The sequence below is a fragment of the Sus scrofa genome, chromosome 14, assembly GCF_000003025.6.
Source record: "Sus scrofa isolate TJ Tabasco breed Duroc chromosome 14, Sscrofa11.1, whole genome shotgun sequence".
Classification (NCBI taxonomy): domain Eukaryota; kingdom Metazoa; phylum Chordata; class Mammalia; order Artiodactyla; family Suidae; genus Sus; species Sus scrofa.
The window spans coordinates 9,062,367-9,081,958 of NC_010456.5; the positions used below are offsets into that span (position 1 = coordinate 9,062,367).

The 19,592-nt window shown below is 42.1% G+C and overlaps 1 long non-coding RNA gene across 1 annotated transcript; it reads left to right on the forward strand.

Annotated features, from left to right (window-relative positions):
* On the forward strand, positions 432–16,459 carry LOC100521685. Its single transcript, XR_307329.3, has 3 exons — positions 432–566; positions 3,122–3,202; positions 16,268–16,459. It is a non-coding gene; the product is annotated as an uncharacterized LOC100521685 (long non-coding RNA).

A 19,592-nucleotide genomic window follows, 5' to 3' on the forward strand; every position in this document is an offset into this window, starting at 1 on the left:
TTTAAAAACAAACAAACAGAAAACAAAGAGGCTCAGAGGAGGTTGCAACAGTGAGACCTACGTGGAAGGTCCAGGACCCCGCCCTGCAGCACTCGGGCCTGAGACATGGGTCCACTGGCGCAGGCAGGGGCTAGGTACTGGAACAAGTGGCTCAGAGGACAGACCTGGGGAGAGGGCTGGGGTTGGCTGCTCTGAGACACGCTGAAGGGGCTGGGGCTGGAGGGTTGCAGAGCTGCAACCTGGCGTGTTCGCAGAAGCAGTCCAGGCTGCTGTAGAAGCCAAGCTCCACTGTTAAGTGGCTCAGGAAGGGAGGGGCGGGGCCGCCATTGCAGCCTCTTAGTCCACGACCCCAGCCCCACCCTCTCCGTATTGCCCCGCCTCCCGCGCCTCCCCCACCTCCCCCACCTCCACGGGCTTCTTCACCTGCTTCCCCCGCCAACCGCCACCTCAGCACCTGGAGCAGAGGCCAGAGGGTTGCCCATGCGCAGAGATGGGGCTGAAACCACAGCCGAGCCCCAGGGCTCCACGGCTTAGAAGGCAGGTTTAAAACCTCTCCCTGCTGCCAGGTGAGCCTTGGATTCACACCTCCGCCACCCGCTTAGTAAATTCAGAACTTGTGGGACTTCTGAACAGACAGCGGGTGCTCCTGGGCTGGTTCAGGTCTGACCTTTAGCGGCTGTGGGTGTTGCGGGCGCGTGCAACGAGGGTGTGAGGTGTGAGGGGGTACTGGGGTGGGCCAGGGACTGAGCTACCCTAGAGCTCCCACAGCAGGGCCAGGGACCTGACTGCAGTGGACCTGTGCTGGTGGCCTTGTAAAAACCACGGCTGAGGGACACCAGGGCTGATTGCCCACATTCCCATGGCATTCCCATGGTTGAGGCGAGCCGAGGCCAGGTCTGTGAGCCCACACAACAGGTGACAGGTGACACCACAGGGCGTGCTCCCTGGCGGCCAGCTACCGTGGAGGACCACACAGTGGCTCCTGTCCTGGGGGGTGCTCCAATCCCATCTATCTCCTCCCACAGCTCAGAAGTACAGCCCAGAAAGGGGTCTGGGGGCTTCTATTCCAACAACTAGGGAGCAGACCCTGCTCCTGACTGGGCTGTGAAACCACAGAGCAAAGAGGAAGCCCTCTTCCTGCTCAATATCCAGCATGAGGTCTGGTCTCCCAACTCCAGTCACACCCCTTATCGGGGGGATAATGGCCAGCACACACTGGGCAAAGAGGTGATAGTCACCCATACTAAAAACTACCCCCGCACCCCATATATCAAACCCACAGGGATGCTCCCACATAGAAACTGCCCTCCAAGACCGCAGTAGACAATTGTTCCTCCTAAACTCGTAGAGCAAAGAAATATAAGTAAAGTGAAGAAGCAGAGGACCCACTCCCAATGCAGAGATCAAGGGACTTCCCCAAGAACAGACAGTGAAACAGACCTCTTCAGCCTAAGAGATACCCAGTTCAAAAAGATCATAAAAATACTGAAGGAATTAAGAACTGTTGATTAAAATGCAGATTACTGAAAAAAGGAACTCGAAACTATAAAAAGGAACCAGGAAAAATTAGAGAACTCATTTGCTGAGACGAAAGCTCAGCCAAAGGCAATAGATAGCTGAATGAATAATGCAGAAAAATGAATAAGTGATTTAGATAATAGAATAATGGAAATCACCCAATCAGAACAGCAGACAGAAAGCCAAAGGAAAAAAAAAAATCCAAAAAAGAAAATAATGTAAGCTTCCTATGGTTAACGTAAAACATGCCTATCTATGCATAACAAGGATCTCAGAAGGAAAAGAAAGAGAAAAGGGATCAAAAAATTATATTTGAAAATTTCCCAAATCTAGAGAAGTAAGCAAATATCCAGGTAAAGGAAGCACCAAGGGTCTCAAACGAGATAAACCCAAACAGACCTATACCAAGACATAATTGAAATGGCAAAACTTTATTCCCAGATATTAGGGGAGTTTTTTGATGCTATTGTAAATGGTATTTTTAAATTTCATTTTCAGTTTTTTTCTTGCTGCTATATAGAAATAGCAATGGATGTTTAGATGTTGGTGTGGCTACCCCAGCAATGGATGTTTAGATGTTGGTGTGGATACCCCAGCCTTGCTAAATTTACTTGTGAATTCAACTACTTTGTAGATTCTTTGAGATTTCCTAACAGGCAGTGGTGTCAGCTCTGCATTGAGATAGTTTCACATTTTCCTTTTCAACGACTGGCCTTTTCATTTCTCTTGGGAGACTTTTCCATTGGCCAGGTCTTCCAGTACAATGTTGAGCAGAAGTAGTGACAATGGATCTTATTTCTCTTTTCCAGGTCTTAGTGGGAAAGCATTCAATTTTTCACCATTAACTATAGGTTTTTTATAGATATGCTTTATCAGTTTGAGAAATCTTCCTTCTATTCCTTGTTTGGTAAGAATTTCAACTGTAGGCAGCTGCTGAATTTTATAGAATTTATATAATATTTGCAGAAAATTCTTTTTCTGCAAATATTAAGATGACCATATGTCTTCCCCTTTATTCTGGTAGTACAGAAAGTTACATGGGTTGATTTACAAACATTAAACCAATTTATATTCCTGAGATGAAGCTCATCTGATCATTATGTATTAACTTTTTCTATATTATTGCTGGGCTTGATTTGCTAATAATGGTTGATAACTTTTTATCTAGATCTATGAATGATACTGGTCTATAATTTTCTTAAAATGTCTTTGTCACGTTTTAATACCAGGATTATGCTGGCCACATTAAATGTATTAAAAAAATATTCCCTCTTTCTCTGTCATCTGAAATGATTTGTGTAAGATTGGTAGTATTTCCTTATGAAATATTTATCAGTAAAGACATTTCCGGTAAAGACAGTAAAGGCAGTACATTTACATTTACAATATTTTGTAAATTTATTAATGTAATCATAGAGATTCTCTGTGATGTTTTTAATTATACTATTTTCTTTAATAGAGAATTATTCAGATTTTCTGCTTCTTCTTGAGGTTCACTTAAGGTTTGTATGAAAAGGAAGGGAGATTAAAACTTAGATCTGTTTTAGGACATACAAAACCATGATCTGGTTGATTCTCACTTCATAGCATATTCCTTCCAAAGGGCCAGCTTCCTATCCTGGACATCTGTGGAGCTCATGGAAGAGCCACCAGTTCCTTCAGCATCATCCTCTAAGCACTGGAAGTAAGTTTCATTACTCTCAGGCTTCAATGATGTGGTTTAACCCATGAAATGACATCTTAATGTCAATCATGACTCATAATCAGTGTAGACCTAATCACATTATAAATACCCTCACTTTCTAAGCCATACTCCAGGGGCTTCTACTTGTTTCCAATGAGATTATTGAGGACTTGGCATATCTGTCTTTTCAAGTTAAAGAGCCCTGGAGCCACTGTTCCTGTTTGCATTAGAGAAGTGCTCTCACACACCTCATGGGACTGCTGATTGTATCCCAGTCGTGGGCACTTTCTGGAACTGGTAGATCCCAGAGCCATTATCCTACATCACTGACTCAGATGCTATCTATATGAGATACATTATTTCTTATTATCTCCATCACTGGGTTTGAAATATTTGGAAAGCATCTAGCATACGTGCAATATCGCCTAAATAAATAAAAGCATCTCTCATAGCTCCTAGTTCTGGCTGGGTCAGCTGCAGTGAATGTTTGCTTTCATTCATTTCGCTTGCAGAGTTCTGCTTTCTTTATGAGGTAATTTTGAAATTTCTGTTTCTGTTGGGAATCATTTACTGAAAAGAATATTAGAAGGGAAAGGGATGAGCAAATTCATAGAGGTTTTGACGATACAATTTTGAAAGAAAAAAGAAAACAGAAGAGGCCAAGCAGAACCTTGGAGCAGTATTCCAATTTGTGGAGAATGAAAATAGGCCTTACACATGTACATAAGGGGATGATGTGGTCAGGGAAGAACGTTCTGGTATGTTTAGGTGTGTTATGATCAGAGTTAAGGCCATGAACCATGTGTATCAGGCTTTGAGTACTGCTGGTCTGTGTGCAAGCATGGAGGATCTCCTCTTAGAAGATACAGGGGAGGAAAGAAGAGGTCGCTGTTGACTACATCCTGAAACTAAGTTTCTCTGCAGTTTGGAACAAGAGTAGAGGTGAGGCAATAGCTAGTAATCCTCACCACATCCAAGCAGCAGTCACCTATGGACCATGAGACTGGCTGTCATGGAATTGCTCTTCTGGGAGAGCCAATAATGAGCCCACTTATTTTGGCTCTTCTTGCTCTTTGGATTCTTGGCATCTGACTGAACTTTTAGCAAAAGGTCCTGACTGCACCCCAGAACCCATTTCCTATTTTCTGCTCTTTCAGTTAAGCTCTCCTGAGACTATCAGTTTCTCTCCAGGTCTCTTACCAACCCCCACTTTAGCTTGCATTTTTCTACATGATGGCTTCAGCCTCCTGACACTGTTCCACCCCAAGAATCAGCTTTTTTATATACCAGCCCACTTTGAATCAGCATCAGTAGAACTATCCATGTATGCCTGAGTCTTGGTCCAGCCCCAGAGAGAATCACTTAAAGTCATAAGAAGGCCCCATTTTTGGGTGGGGATGGAAATGGAAAGCCTCTAGACTGAGATGGTAGCCAGAAAAGTCATAGGATACAGTCAAGAGCTGGGCAGATATCTTAAGGTTGCAGAGATCCTAGAAGTCTATAGCCAGCATCATCAAGAGCACAGACTTTTGATGGTCTAAATCAGGGATTAGCAAACTTTCTCCGTTTGGGCCAAATTGTAAATATTATAGAGTTTGTGGGCCATGTAGTCTCTGTGACAGCTCCTCACCTCTGCCATGGTAGAGTGAAAATAGCCATGGACAACGTATAAATGAGTGGCTCTGGCTGTGTCCCAATAAAACTTTATTTGTAAATATAGATGTTGGGTCAGATGTTGTGTAAACTCATTGCCAGGTGTGCTGTTATTAGTTATATGACCTTGACCAAGATAATCTCTTGGTTAAACAGGATAATAATACCTACTGCTCTTAGTTATTTAAGGGATGAATGTACATATAAAACACTTTGTACAGTGCTTCAGCCCACAGAAAGCAATATATACATGGCAGCTGTCACTACTGTGGTAATTGTCATGTTATCATTATTGTTATCACTATCAGATCCGGAAGAGGCCACTTGTTCCAATTTCTCTAATTGCTTGAGGGTTTCTGTTACATTTTACTTCAGGCACTCTGTTTCCACCCTGTCTAGACAGCCCCAGTCTCTTACCAGATAATGTCTTTGTCAAAATTAATCAGAAATATATTATCTTTGGACAGTACTCAATAGCCTGGCTAGGCCATGAGACATCACCAGGTGGCTATAAAGACTCTGACATAACATCAAAATTTGGTATGTCTGCTCATTAGCGACATACTTGCCCATTTTCTATTTCTTTTTTTGTTTTTTTGTTTTTTGTCTTTTTGCCTTTTCTAGGGCCGCTCCCCTGGCATATGGAGGTTCCCGGGTTAGGGGTCCAATCGGAGCTGTAGCCACCAGCCTACGCCAGAGACACAGCAACGCGAGATCTGAGCCACGTCTGCGATCTACACCACAGCTCACGGCAACGCTGGATCCTTAACCCACTGAGCAAGGCCAGGGATCGAACCTGTATCCTCATGGTTCCTAGTCAGATTCATTAACTACTGCGCCACCAAGGGAACTCCAAGTTTTCTACTTCTGATCTGGAATCTTCAACCTATGCTAGTTGCCCACTCTTTTCTGCCAGAGTTGGCCTTTCTGCATGCAGTTCTTTGACTTTCTAGACTTATAATGCCATCATCTAAGCTTCCCTCCGCTTTGGGGGCTTGGGTCCTTAAATTAGGGTGCATACTTAGATCCTAGTTCCTGAGATGGCCTAGACCAGGACAAGCATTTACTAAGAGTCTGATCCACCAGCTTGAAAGTGGTGTCCATTCTACTTAGGTGAACTCACACACCCACCTAGTTGCAACTTCGTTCTCAACCTCACCGCTGTTCAGCCCACTTTCACCTAAGTTTGACCTGTTTCTTTACTTAGACGCCAATTTCTCCTTGGAGACTGAAGGTCTGCTGCTTTGAATTTGGGATTGTCTGAGGCCCTCACAGGCCAGAGGCCTGGATTATGCACCCCGTATGCTAGTCACTAACTCAAGTCTTGTCAGGAAGAGACCTATCTTGCGATTCCATTCAGTGGGAGTAGAGATGAGCGTGGGGATGACTTTCATGGGATATTTCTTGTTCTCTGAGTAGTGCAGACCTCTTAACACTTCATTTTGCTGGCTGGGGGTTTTGCAATGTGATGAGTTTGATGTGCTCATCTGGGTATATATAGTGATGGCAGGAGACGGAAGGTTTTCATAACTGTCCGTACAACATGCTTTCATTTGAGATAATCTTTGTTTTAGTCATCTTCATACCATCCAGATTTGTCAAGCAGAGCACTGAGCACTCAGTAGATATTTGGGCCGTATATATTCCAAGAAGGAGCTTTCTAATGAGCCTAACAAGCTCATTTCCATGACACTGCATAAGATCATTTCCATGACATTGCATAAGATAACTTACTACCTGTATTGGGTGAAGCACCACAAATCTGAAGGAAATTTGATCCCTGCTTTCAGGGAAGTCATGGCCTAGCAGGGAGGGAGATATATACATGCTTATACTAGTTTGCTTGGGCTGCCATAACAAGTACCACACACTAGGGGGCTTAAACAATAGGAATTGATTATTTTGCAGTTCTGGAAGCTAGAAATCCAAGATCAGGGTGTTGGTAGGTCTGGTTTCCTCTGAGGAAACTTCCTACCTCCTTGGCCTCTTGCTGTTTCTTCACATGGCTGTCCCTCTCGGCACACGTGCCCCCACTGTCTCTCTGTGTGTCCAACTTCCTCTTCTTATAAGAGATTGAACGAGATTGAACTAGATTGAGCATTTCTGAACTAGAACCAGGTTGAACTAGATTGAACTAGAACTCACTCTAACCAACTCATTTTAACTTAATCATCTTTTTTAAAGGCCATATCTCCAAATGCAGTCACATTCTGAGGTACTGGAGTTGGAAGCTTCAGCTTATGAATTTTAGAGGGATTCAATTCAGCCCATTAACAATGCTTGTATGGTATATGACTAGTTAAATAATAAAGTGAGATGTTTTTACAGAGTGTGCATTTTACTAAATGAAGGTCGTGAGTTTTAAAATATAATAGTCTTGGTAGTGCTCAAAGCTCTTCAAGAAATAGTAAGAGCCATTGTGTTACTACTTTCTCAGTTAATCCCTAAAAACCACTTTGTACTAAACTAAATAGAACCCAGATTGGAGGTGCCACTTGTTCTGGTTTCTGAAATATCGTTAATTAAAGAGAAAAACGATCTGATGTTTAATGTGTCACTTGTAGGAAGAAAGCCAGAGTTTAATTTACCTTTCCTTGGAGATTTATGTTGTTTCTTTGATGTGTGAATGCAAAAATCATTTGGTTGGGGTTTACTCTGTTGTTAACATTCAGATACTAAAGTTCTGTTCACCAAAAGTGATCAAAGGTGTGTTTTGATCCCAACAGTTTATTTATGGGAGTCTATTCCAAGAATTGTTTGGAGGTGGAAGGAAATAAAATATTGGGTGTTCCTCACCACTTAAATTAAAGTGCAGAGAAGAGAGCACAGTATGAAACAGAACCAATGGACAAAATCAATCCATCAGTCACTCTTTGATTTATTTACCCAGCAATTTACTCAGACAAGCATTTATTAAATGAAGGAATAGTAAATCATTGTGCTTTATTGAGCATCTATTATTTGCCAAGACAATGCTGAACTCCATAGAAAAGCCCAAAGCTAGACAAAAGGATTCCTCCAACAAGAAATTTACAATTAGGGCAAGAGATAAAGCTTCCCAATGTGAGATAGAGAACAATTAAATGATTAACTGCGTGGTAATAATGATAGATTGGGTGGGGAAAATCAGTAAAGATTTTGTAGAAGAAACCGTATGCAAACGATATCTTAGATGACTTTAATTTGACGAGATGGATGACAATAAGAAGGACTTCCTAGGTGAGGACAATGATATTATACAATGTGGAAGTAGGACCAAGCATGGAGAGTTGGTGAGGCAGCCAGACCACGTAAGTCAGAGGATGTGAGCTGAGGAAGAGTGGGTAATACCATTGGAGATGTTGGCAGATGATCTTAAACATCACACTGAGAAGCGTTGGCATGAAGCAATGAAGCAATGATAACTACAATTCTCTTGAAGTGTGCCCTTCCAGCAAAGTGACGTGATAAAGCATGTCCAGGTAAGAGAGAAAGAGGCAAGAATCTGATAGGGCAGCATAAGGATGTTACAGCAGCCTGGGCAGATGGTAAGGAGGCCTGAGGAACAGGGTGGGAATGGAGGGGAAGGTTATGAGATACTGTGAAGAAAAAGTAGGATTATGTCACAGAAAGTTTAGATCATCAAATCTGAGGAACTTGCAAAGTGGTGAGACCACGGCCAGGGTGAAGGTGAAGAGATTTGATCTGTTTGGCAGAGGAAGGCAATGATTATAATCTGATGAGATTGGGGTGCAAGTGAATAATCCAAGTGGGATAACCCATAGACTCTTGGAGATAAAGAACTGGGGTTTGGGTAAGAAAACTCAGTTGGCAATAGAAGCATTCACATAGACCCTTCTGCGGGTAGGTATTCTGTGCGTTACCCTTTGATGGAATAGCATATAGATATACATTTGAAACACGATTTATGTGTTTAGGATTAATAGAGTAGCAATGTCAGTTAAAGTTATGAGAATGTAATGAGCTTCCTCGGCTAAAGAAAGTTGAGCAAAGAATCAGCTCAGGATACTGAGAGACACTCAGAAGAGTAGCAGGAAAAACCAGAAGAGTGAAATGTAAAGATAGCCAAAGGAGGACAGAGTTCCCCAGAGACAGGGAGTGTCCAGAGGTGTGGGAGGGATGTGGGCACGGAGAACCATCTATACTGGCAAGTTCAGCAGAGAGTCCAGGATAATGAAGAACAAGAACAGACCATTTGTCTTACAAAGTTCCATGGGTGTCCTCCAAAAGAGTAGCTTTAACTGAGTAACAGGAATGAATCCCAGGAGCCAAGGATTAAAAGTTAAGCATGAGGAGTTCCTGTCGTGGCGCAGTGGTTAACAAATCTGACTAGGAACCATGAGGTTGCGGGTTCGGTCCCTGCCCTTGCTCAGTGGGTTAACGATCCGGCGTTGCCGTGAGCTGTGGTGTAAGTCGCAGATGTGGCTTGGATCCCGCGTTGCTGTGGCTCTGGCGTAGGCTGGCGGCTACAGCTCCGATTCGACCCCTAGCCCGGGAACCTCCATATGCCGCAGGAGCGGCCCAAGAAATGGCAAAAAGACAAAAAAAAAAAAAAAAGTTAAGCATGAAACAGGTAGAGAGAAATGCACATCTTCTCACAGACAACTGGACACTCAAGTAGATGGAGAATGGGAGCTCAGAAGTCCAGACTGTCTTATTGGGGGCTTTTCAGGAGTGGAACACACCTCTGTGAGGAGATAGGCAGATGTGTAAAAGTCTAAGTTGATGGTACCAAGAGCCACAGCCAGAAGGACTCATTCTCTGGGGGGATGACAAGTGAAACCAATAGCCTGAACCATGAAAACTTAACTGCTTAGCTGTTTAGAAAGCAATTTGAGGACTCCAAAGCAATAGGTATCATTGTCTCTATGCAGCAGGCTCAATAGAAGGACAAGCAGTCCAAACAGTTAGCAAATCACATGAGTCCGTGCTCATCCAGTGCAAATGATAGTTTATGTGCTGCCGCTACATTGATTAAAACACTCGGTGATGTCCCTGAGTGCTTTACAAGCTGACACTTGAAATCAACCCATGCAGTTTCACTGAAATTATTAAATTAAGGTTAACAGATTGGCTTCATTTCATGTGCCAGCCCTGATAAGTTGGTTGTGGCTGTTACCTATGCAGTGTTATGAAAAGATTCAGAGGCTTGTCAGGAAAAAGTACTTTTGATTAGCAACTTTGGACCTGGGTCTTATAGAAGATGTAGTGACATTGATGCTTCCCATCTTCTACCTTCCTACAAAACGATTCTCTCTTACAATGAAAGATTCGTGAAGACCTCAACATGCTAAAATTTGCAGTTTATCCTTTCCACACATTAATTTTTTTTTTTTTTTTTAGGGCCATACCTGCAGCGTATGTAAGTTCCCCGGCAAGGGGTGGAATCAGAGCTGCTGCTGCCAGCCTATGCCACAGCCACAGCAACGCCAGATCCGTGCCTGTCTAGGACCTACGTCACAGCTTGCGGCAATGCCTGATCCTTAACGCATTGAATTAGGCCAGGGATTGAACTCATATCCTCATGAATATTAGTCAGGTTCTTAATGTGCTAAGCCACAACGGGAACTCCCCACACATTAATTTTAGTTGAAGCAAAAGTCTGTGTTACAAATGCATGTTGGGAATAGCCAATGAATAAGAAAGAGTCTAGCAGTGAAACTGGAAATGCCTAGGGAGTAGCGTGAGGATGAAGCAAGGAGAAAGAGGGTTGAACAGATAAAGGAAAGGGGCAGAAAGAGAAAGGGAACTAAAGAAAGATGGGTCTGTGTCCTCTTCCCACTTTGTTCCTCCTCAAGTCTTCTCTTATTTTCTCCTTTCCTGTTTTCAATCTGCATTTGGCAGCTGGGGTCTCCACAAGGCTTGTACCCGACCATCTTCCATCCACCTGGTAGAACTCCCCAAGTCTCAGAGGGCCTCAAAGTCACAGGACAATTGCCTTCAGAAGAATTCCTTCAGTCAAGGACTGAAATCTGCTGGAATCTAAAATGTCTAAAGCTTGTATCTTTCACAGATAACACAGAAACCAGCAACTTAACCATACATGTGGTCTCTTGTGCTGACCTGGGCTTTTTATTCAAAGCCGGTCCAGAATCTCCATTTAAATTCCGGTGTTGGTCCTTGAAAATGTCTGTGCTCACACATCTAACTAGAGACACTATGAAATATTTATTTAACCTTCCAATGAGGACTTTGCAGCAAATGCACTAGTTTTGACCATGCTAAGATCTTAAAGCAGTCATCAGTGGTCTTTTGGGTTTAATTCGGTATCACAAAGGCAATTCAGGACAGGAATGGGAAAAAATTCAAAACCACTGCTTGTGTCAGTATTTTAATGTAAATTATTTATATTCTCTCATCCTGGAGATGGTGAGAAGAATAGAATGAATCAGCAACTTTCTTTGTAGAGCTGCGTGAAGAATAAAAAGCACGAACAAAGTGAGACAGAAAGGTATATATGCTTTACTGTAGAACTTAATTTAAAACCACAAATTGGCCTACCCTTCTGAGATTTCCTCTTAAAATGACCAGACCACAGTCCAGGAATAGGCTTCCTAATTAGCTGGCAGCTTAACTCTTCTGTTATAGTGCAAGAAATAAAATAATGCCCTGAATGGCCTCAGAACAAGGCACTCCCATGTAGGCTCCTTCTCAAAGGGTCTCCTTCATTCACTTGGTGTACAATTCCTCACATCCATAGGATCTGGTCCCCTCATCTGTATGTCATTCACCAAGTGAGTTGTCAGGCGAAATGAACACAATAAGACTAAAAATATCCAGGGGGTTTCAGGAGAAATGAAATATCTATTAGAGGTAACTGGGGTCTGGCTTATTCGTACCTGAGAACCTTACTCTGGGGCTATAAGAAAAAAAGTTTTCTAAGATCCTGGTGCTGGATTCATGTAGGGTCTTTTCAGGCATGACCAGGGTGCCCTGAGGACTATCCCCAGCTAAAGGCAGGGCAAGGCAAAGGGTCCACCTCAGCCTAAGAGGAGTCCAGGGACATGAGCCCCTTCTAGGAACAGGAGAGGAAGGGATGTTAGCCTCCAGAAAGAGGCTCTTTTCATGCTACTTGGAGCATCGTCTTTGAGGAGTCTGATCTTTATCCCCTATAGAAGTGACTATGAGCAGAAAGCCATCTTCTGGCTGGAGCAGAGCATCTGATAATGTAGGGAAGAGCCTTGAGAGCAACAGTGGACGTGGCAAGTGAAGACGAAGACGTTCATTCTTCTATCTGATGACTTTTACTCACGAGTTCTTTCCCTGACTCATTCAGCAAACCTCCTGCACAGGCCTCCTATTAGGTAGGAGGATGTGAAGAAGCTCAGAGAGACATGGTCCTGGCCCTCCGGGAGCCTCTGGCCCAATGAGCCAGACACTTAGAGAGGGGATTCTTAGAATGCGTCTTGATTTTAATGTGATTTATTGCTTTCTTTTGAGTTCTCACAATACTTTCACGATCAAAAATTTGAATATGAAACAGCACAATACAAGGCTAAAAGTCACTTCCGTCTAGAGACAACACCTTTTATTCCTATGTATGTCTGTGTGTGTATCACATGATACCTGCTGACTTGTCTTTTTTTTTTTAAATTAAAGTATAGCTGACTTACAATGTTGTATTAGTTTCTGCTGCACAACAAAGCAATTTAGTTGTGCAGCAGAAACAACTGCTGAATATAATTCCCTGTGCTATAGAGTAAGACTTGTTCTATACATAATCGTTTGTATCTGCTAATCCCAAACTCCCAATGCATCCTTCCCTAGCCCCCTGGCAGCCACGAATCCATCCTCTATGTCTGTGAGTCTGTTTCTGTTTCACAGCTAAGGTCCCTTGCGTTGTATTTTAGATTCCACACGTAGGTGAGATCATATGGTATTTGTCTTCTTCTGACTTACTTCACTTAATATGATGACCTCTAGGTCCATCTATGTTTAAGTCTTCAAGTTAGAGACTGGGCGATGCCTACTTTCATTCTCGGTGAAGAAGATGTGGAAACTGTGAAACTCCCTTAGGGACAATCCGCTGTATAATTGTAGGTCAATCATTTAACCAGTCTGACCTGTCCCCTCCTCTCTATAATTTAAGATGGCAGACTCTCCCTCTGAGGTACCTGCCAATTCTCTGAGTTTTAAATCCCTAGAGTAAGGTTGGTCTGTTTAAATGTCACATTGTCCCAGTAAAATGAGACTTGTAATTCAATATCATATGTGACATCCTTAAAACACATAGACATTATACATAAAAAGATGACTGAGCCTTTGCTTTATTTATATTTCTCTTAGACTTAAGAATCCTCCATAAATAGCATCCTGGGGAAAGCGCCATTTAATACAGAGATGGACTACTTTTATACACAGAGGCGTTAACCTCTAAGGCAGGGCTCCTCTGAATTGTATTCAGAACAAAAGCCACTATCTGGAGCAGTCTCTCCCAGCTGCTCCCTGACAACCTCCACCCTGCGGCAGTTTTGCTGCATCCATTAGCATTCAACTACAGATCTCCTGCAGACCCGGTCCTACATGCAGCTGAGGCCAGGGTGAAATTTCAATCTGTTAAGACGAATTGACTTTGGCTTGAAGTAAGTGATAGATCACAGGAGCTATTAGCTAATAGCCTCTATCAACCAAAGTCTTGTCCTTAGCAGATAATAAGTAGTGAAAAAAAGGGTGAATGTTCATGGACATATTTCTGTTTGTCTTTTGCTTCAAATCTTATGGATATGAGGATGGAAAAAAGGATACAAGTTCCTAAAACCTGGGAGTGTAGTCTAGGTCTTCATCTGGCTTTTTGCTTTAGGTTCCTACCAGCTCAAGCTTTATGATCAATAAACTCCCTTTTATTTTCAGGCCCTACCAGAAATGATAAAAAGGGCCTTTGATGTTAATAAGCCTGGGTCCAAACAGAATGAAATCAAGTGAATTTAGGTAATTTGATTAGTATAGAAGAATCAGCCTAAAAAAATGCTGTGCACAGTCTCCTGAATTCTTGGGAAACCGAAGGTTCAGATATGGCTGCCTAAGGTTTATTCTTCTGCTCCAGTGATGCTGCAGAAAAGCGCTTAAAATGTTCATCACTGAGAAATGCACTCAGCTGAATCCGGAAACCTCAGCAAGGAACACTAATCTCCAGCAAATATGCCATCCTTGACAATTAATTCCACCAAAGAAATTTTTTTCATAGAATTAATGGGATTTACCATCTTTTACAAACATCATTTTTAAGGAGGATGGCCCTCTTTTAAAATAAGCAGCTGTACATCTAATTTGCTATGCTGGCATTGATTTAATCATCTCACTAACAATTTTTTAAGATACCCAGATGCGTCTTCGAGCCTTTTGAATATGTATGATTTAAAAATGAATTATGTTAATCTAGGCCAACTGGCCACCTCCTTACATCTGATGAACAGTTCTGTGGAGCTAACAGGAGACTAGTTATTAAATTATTTCTCAGTAAAAGAGAAAAGGAAGGAGGCAGAACCTGATGGATGTGTGGGGCTATCTAGAGATGACAGGCTGTAGCCTGAAAGCATTTAGAGGCCATGAAGTTAGAGAACCTTCTGGAAAAAACCCCGTCAAGACTTTTTGCTCTGAATGTGGTAAACTGCAGTCCCCCCCGAAGGGGATGAACCAATATCTGTCTTGCTCTGACCAGTTAAATTTTAAACACAGGTCACCATCTGTGCCCAATGCCTCTGATCCATGAGTTCCTTTGCTGTGGAGCTAATATTTTTCTTTCATATTTCTGACCATCTTAAGTGAAGGTAATTAAACATCTGAAGTGATGGGGGTGCCATTCTCAGGCCATCAGTAGCTCCAGGCAGAATTAGGCTAATGGCCATGAACAAATCAATTAACTCCATCTTTCTGAAGTACAGCATTCCCAGTTCGTTACTTATAGAGTACTCCTCCTGGAAACTTTGTCTGCAGGCAGAATTGAGTGCCCTCTCGGGCTGAGTCCCTTGGCTTTTTCAATGGCCCTGAGGACATTCTGTGAAGAAGACACTCAGGGACTTCCATGATGTCTAATGACTTGCAGCAGGGGACTCACATCCATCTTGCTGCTGGTGGGTGGTGTCTCAAATGCCTGCTTCTGGATGGCAGGTGAAAGTTAGATGAATGCTCAAACCCATGAACAGTCTGTTCTTGACAGGATACAGGGAGGCAGTGGCAGAAATTCCTAGGATTTTTCAGATAATGAGGTAACTCTGCCTTGCCTATAGCCTCGAATACAAAGGGGTTAGGGAGAGTGTCGCAGCAATATAGTCCTTTTTTAGAGTAGAGAAATTTTTTTCTTAGTTTTATTGAATATAGTTAATTTACAAGGCTGTGATAATTTCTGCTGTACAACAAAGTGACCCAGTCATACATATACACATATTAGTTCTCTCTTAAGCTAAGAGAAGGTGATAGGGCAGGACATGGGCTGGGACGGAAGTGAGGAGCCAGCAATTTCGAATCCCCTGGGCTTTAGATCACTCATGAGTCAAGGACTAGTAGCAGGGCCAAGGACTAGAACCAGTATTTTTTAGTAGGCTTTATTTTTTAGAGCAGTTGTGGGTTCATAGCAAAACTGAGAAGATACAGAGATTTCTCAAAAACCGCCTACCCCCCGCCACATGTATAGATAGCATCACTCATGAGAGTGGTATATTTGTTCCAATTATGAACCTATATTAACACATCATGATCACCCATAGTTTACATTAGGCTTCATTCTTGGTGTTTACATTTGATGGATTTGGACAAATATATAATGACATGTATTGATCATCGATTGCAGTATCATATAGAATATTCCTGTTGCCCCACCCCCACCCCCTACAAAATCCTCTGTGCTCTTCCTGTTCATCTCACTTTCCCCAACCCCTGGCAACCATTAATCTTTTCGCTGTTTGCATAGTTTTGTCTTTTTCAAAATGCCATATAGTTAGAAATCAGTTAGAATCACACAGTATGTAGCCTTTTCAGATTGGCTTCTTTCACGTAGTAATATGCATTAATTTTCTCCCATAGCCTTTCATGACTTGATAGCACATTTCTTTTAGCACTGAATAATATTCCATTCTCTGGATGTACTACTGCTTCTTCATCTCTTCACCTACTGAAGGATATCTTGGTTGCCTCCGAGTTTTGGCAATATGAATAAGGCTGCTATAAACATCCTCATGCGGGGTTTTGTGTGGCGATAGGTTTTCAACTCCTGTGAGAATTCACATTTTCTAACTCCCAATGGAGTTAGTTCTCTTTTCATAATGCTTAGAATTTATTTCCTCTTTTATCACGTCCCTACGGAATCCTATGACTTACAATTTCTCTCCCTTCTGGATGTACAACATCTTTGAATCAATAGATGTCAAGGGTTAAGAGAAAAATTTGGTCATTCACTCTAATGCCTTTATTTTACAGAAATGAAACCAGCCCAGAGAGGTTTCCCCAGGGAACCTTGCAGAAGCTGGCCCTGGACTCCAGGACTGACGCTGCTCCCCAATAGGGCTGCCACCACCCTTCATCAAAGGAGTTGCAGAGTCTTCTTCCTAGGGGTTTACATTTTATTTTTTGTTCGTTTTGTTTTTTATTTTTTAACTGAAGTATAGTTGATTTACAGTGTGTTAGTTTCAAGTATATAGCAAAGTGATTCAGTTATATACATATTTTTCCCAGATTCTTTTCCCTTATATGTTATTATAAAATCTTAAGTATAGTTCCCTTTTCCCTTATATGTTATTATAAAATCTTAAGTATAGTTCCCTGTGGTTGTCTATTTTATATATATAGTAGTGTGTATATGTTAATGCCAAACTCCTAATTTATCCCTCTCTGCTTCTTTCTACTTTGTTAACCATAAGTTAATTTTCTATGTCTGTTGGTCTATTTCTTTTTTTGTTTTTTTTTTTTTTTTTTTTTGGCTATGCCCATGGCATGTGGAAGTTCCTAGGCCAGTAATCAAACCAGTGCCACAGCAGCAACCCAACCCATTGCAGTGACAATGCTGTACCCTTACCCCACTGCGCCACCAGGGAACTCCTGTGGGTCTATTTTTGTTTTGTACATGTGTTCATTTGAATCATTTTTTTTAAGATTCCACATATAAGTGATATCATATGGCATTTGTCTTTCTCTAACTTCACTTAATATAATCATCTCTAGGTCCATCCATGTTGCTGCAAATGGCATTATTGTATTCTTTTGTGGCTAATGTTCCATTGTATATGATGGAATACTGATTCTTCTTTATTTTCCTAGGAGGGTTTAAATAAATTAAAGTTATCTGTAAGAGATGATGTAAATGTGATCTTGTAGGAAACTAAGAGGAAGCACCGGGTCTAGAAGATCTCACCTTCTAGAGGCAATTTTTGTTCTTACCTTCTTCTTAAATGCTGTTGTCACATATCATTTTATTCTTTTGGAGGTAGTCAGAGCAAAGACTTCTGTCCTACTTTCTGAATAAGAAAAGGACACAGCAGATCCAGGGCCAGAGTCTTCTACCCCTCGTACAATGAGGGGGACAGCACTTGCTCCTTCCTAAAGGATGGAAGGGAGAACCTGCCTCCTGTGCATGTGTAAGCTAAGGTGTGCTCTCTGTACTTCCACTGAACAGGACACTTTCCACGGAGGAATCACAGCTCTGCGAGTCCCTTACCTTCCCCCACCTGGAATCATAGTTCTGCGAGTCCCTTACCTTCCCCCACCTGCTGGCTAACTGGATAAACATGTTGAGTATGTTGGTACCCAGGAACCTCGCCCATGATATTGAAATTATTTGTTTATAGGTCTTCTCTTAATCAGACTTATAAGGGTCCTTAAGGACAAAGCCACAAAACAGCCTTTCCGTAAATAAATGCTGAGTGACATTTATGTATAATTTAGAAGCTACGTTTTGGTTTTTTTTTTTTTTTTTTTTTTTTTTTTTTTTTGCTTTTTTTTGAAGAGTGCTAAGGACTAAAGAATTGGAATAAAAATGTGATTCTGGAGTTCCCGTCGTGGCGCAGTGGTTAACGAATCCGACTAGGAACCATGAGGTTGTGGGTTTGATCCCTGGCCTTGCTCAGTGGGTTAAGGATCCCATGTTGCCGTGAGCTGTGGTGTTGGTTGCAGAGAGGGCTCAGATCCCATGTTGCTGTGGCTCTGGCGTAGGCCGGTGGCTACAGCTCCGATTCGACCCCTAGCCTGGGAACCTCCAAATGCCGCAGGAGCGGCCCAAGAAATGGCAAAAAAAAAGACAAAAGAAAAATGTGATTCTTTTATAACTTTGCATCTGCAGCTTTGGCTCTTTAGCATGGGTTATTACAGCTATCTCATCTGAAATGTCTAACCTTTTTAAATAAATGGTTTGACTGTACCGCCTCCTGAGGCTGTTCATCAGAGGAAGCAGTTTTATAGATCAGATGATAAACAGGGGGGACGTCACTTTTAAAAGCACCGTCGTTTCCTTGAAGAAAAGATTTAGTGTGGATACTTAAGAAAAAGTATATTATTATGCTGAGTGTTTCAGCTGCCAGGTTGTGGAAAGAAAAAAGTACTGGAGATGGGAATGTTACTGAAATGCTACTCCCAGTCAGCTCCAATAGTAGAATCTTCATTAGGGTGAATGGGAAATGATAGAAGTGGAGAGGCTATCACGTATGAGAGGGTAATAAAGCAAGAGAAGTGATAAGAGAACAAGCAGGGAAAGATGATAGAGTTATAATTTCTTGAATGAGTCAGCTGTTTGCTTGAACATTCTCACTGATGCCGCTGCAGTATAATCCTGTGTCTCCAGTATCCCTGATCTTCGGTTCAGCTGCATTCAGTACAGATGCACTGGTAGGGTGTGTGTGTGTGTGTGTGTGTGTGTGTGTGTGCACGTGTGTGTGTGTGTGTGTGTACACACACGTGTATTCATATGCACGTGTGTTCAGAGGTATCAGGAGAATCCTAATAGCAAATCAATGACCTTTATGGCTTAAAAGTTCAGTCCTCAGAAATGACTCATTTCTTCCAAAAGAAGCTTCTCTTCGTGATGGATAGGTAGTCAATGCCTGTCAGCTAATGCATTCAATCCCCCCACAGTCTGAGAAGATAAAAAGTCTCTCTCAGAGGAAGGACACAACAATAGCTCTTTCATGATTATATGCAGAGAGAAGACAGAAATAGGACTCTGGCTCTGTGAGAGATGGTTAAGCGAAGACAATTGCAGAGCACTGAATTTGTCAGAAGACTCTCAGTCTACACTCTGCTGTTAGATGCCTGTGTGACCTCAGACTATATGATCTTTAGCAGCCCTCCTAGGTACATTAGCTTGGAGCTGCAATGCATTACCTCACATACATTTCCATGTGCAATTCTCTAACAGGATTTCTTCTATACAGTCAGCTCTATCATTTGTTCATCATGTGGCATTTGATCCAACTAACGCTATGGAACACTGTTATATGCCAGAGATTACCCCATAGTGTAACCTCCCTGAAGGCAGGTTCATTTTCATATTTTCTACCATCTAATCCATGGTCATTGGGTACTCAGTAATTATTTATTGGATCGAGTCGAATTGTGTCCTTTAGTCAAAGTCAAAGGTTAGACATGCTGTTTTAAGTGCTATAATACTTTCTTTTTTTCTTTTTCTTTTTTTTTTTTTTTGCCACAGCATGCAGTGGCTTGATGTGGATCTCAATTCCCAGACCAGGGATTGAATCCCGGCCACAGTGGTGAAAGTATTGAATCCTAACCACTAGACCACCAGGGAACTTCCTCC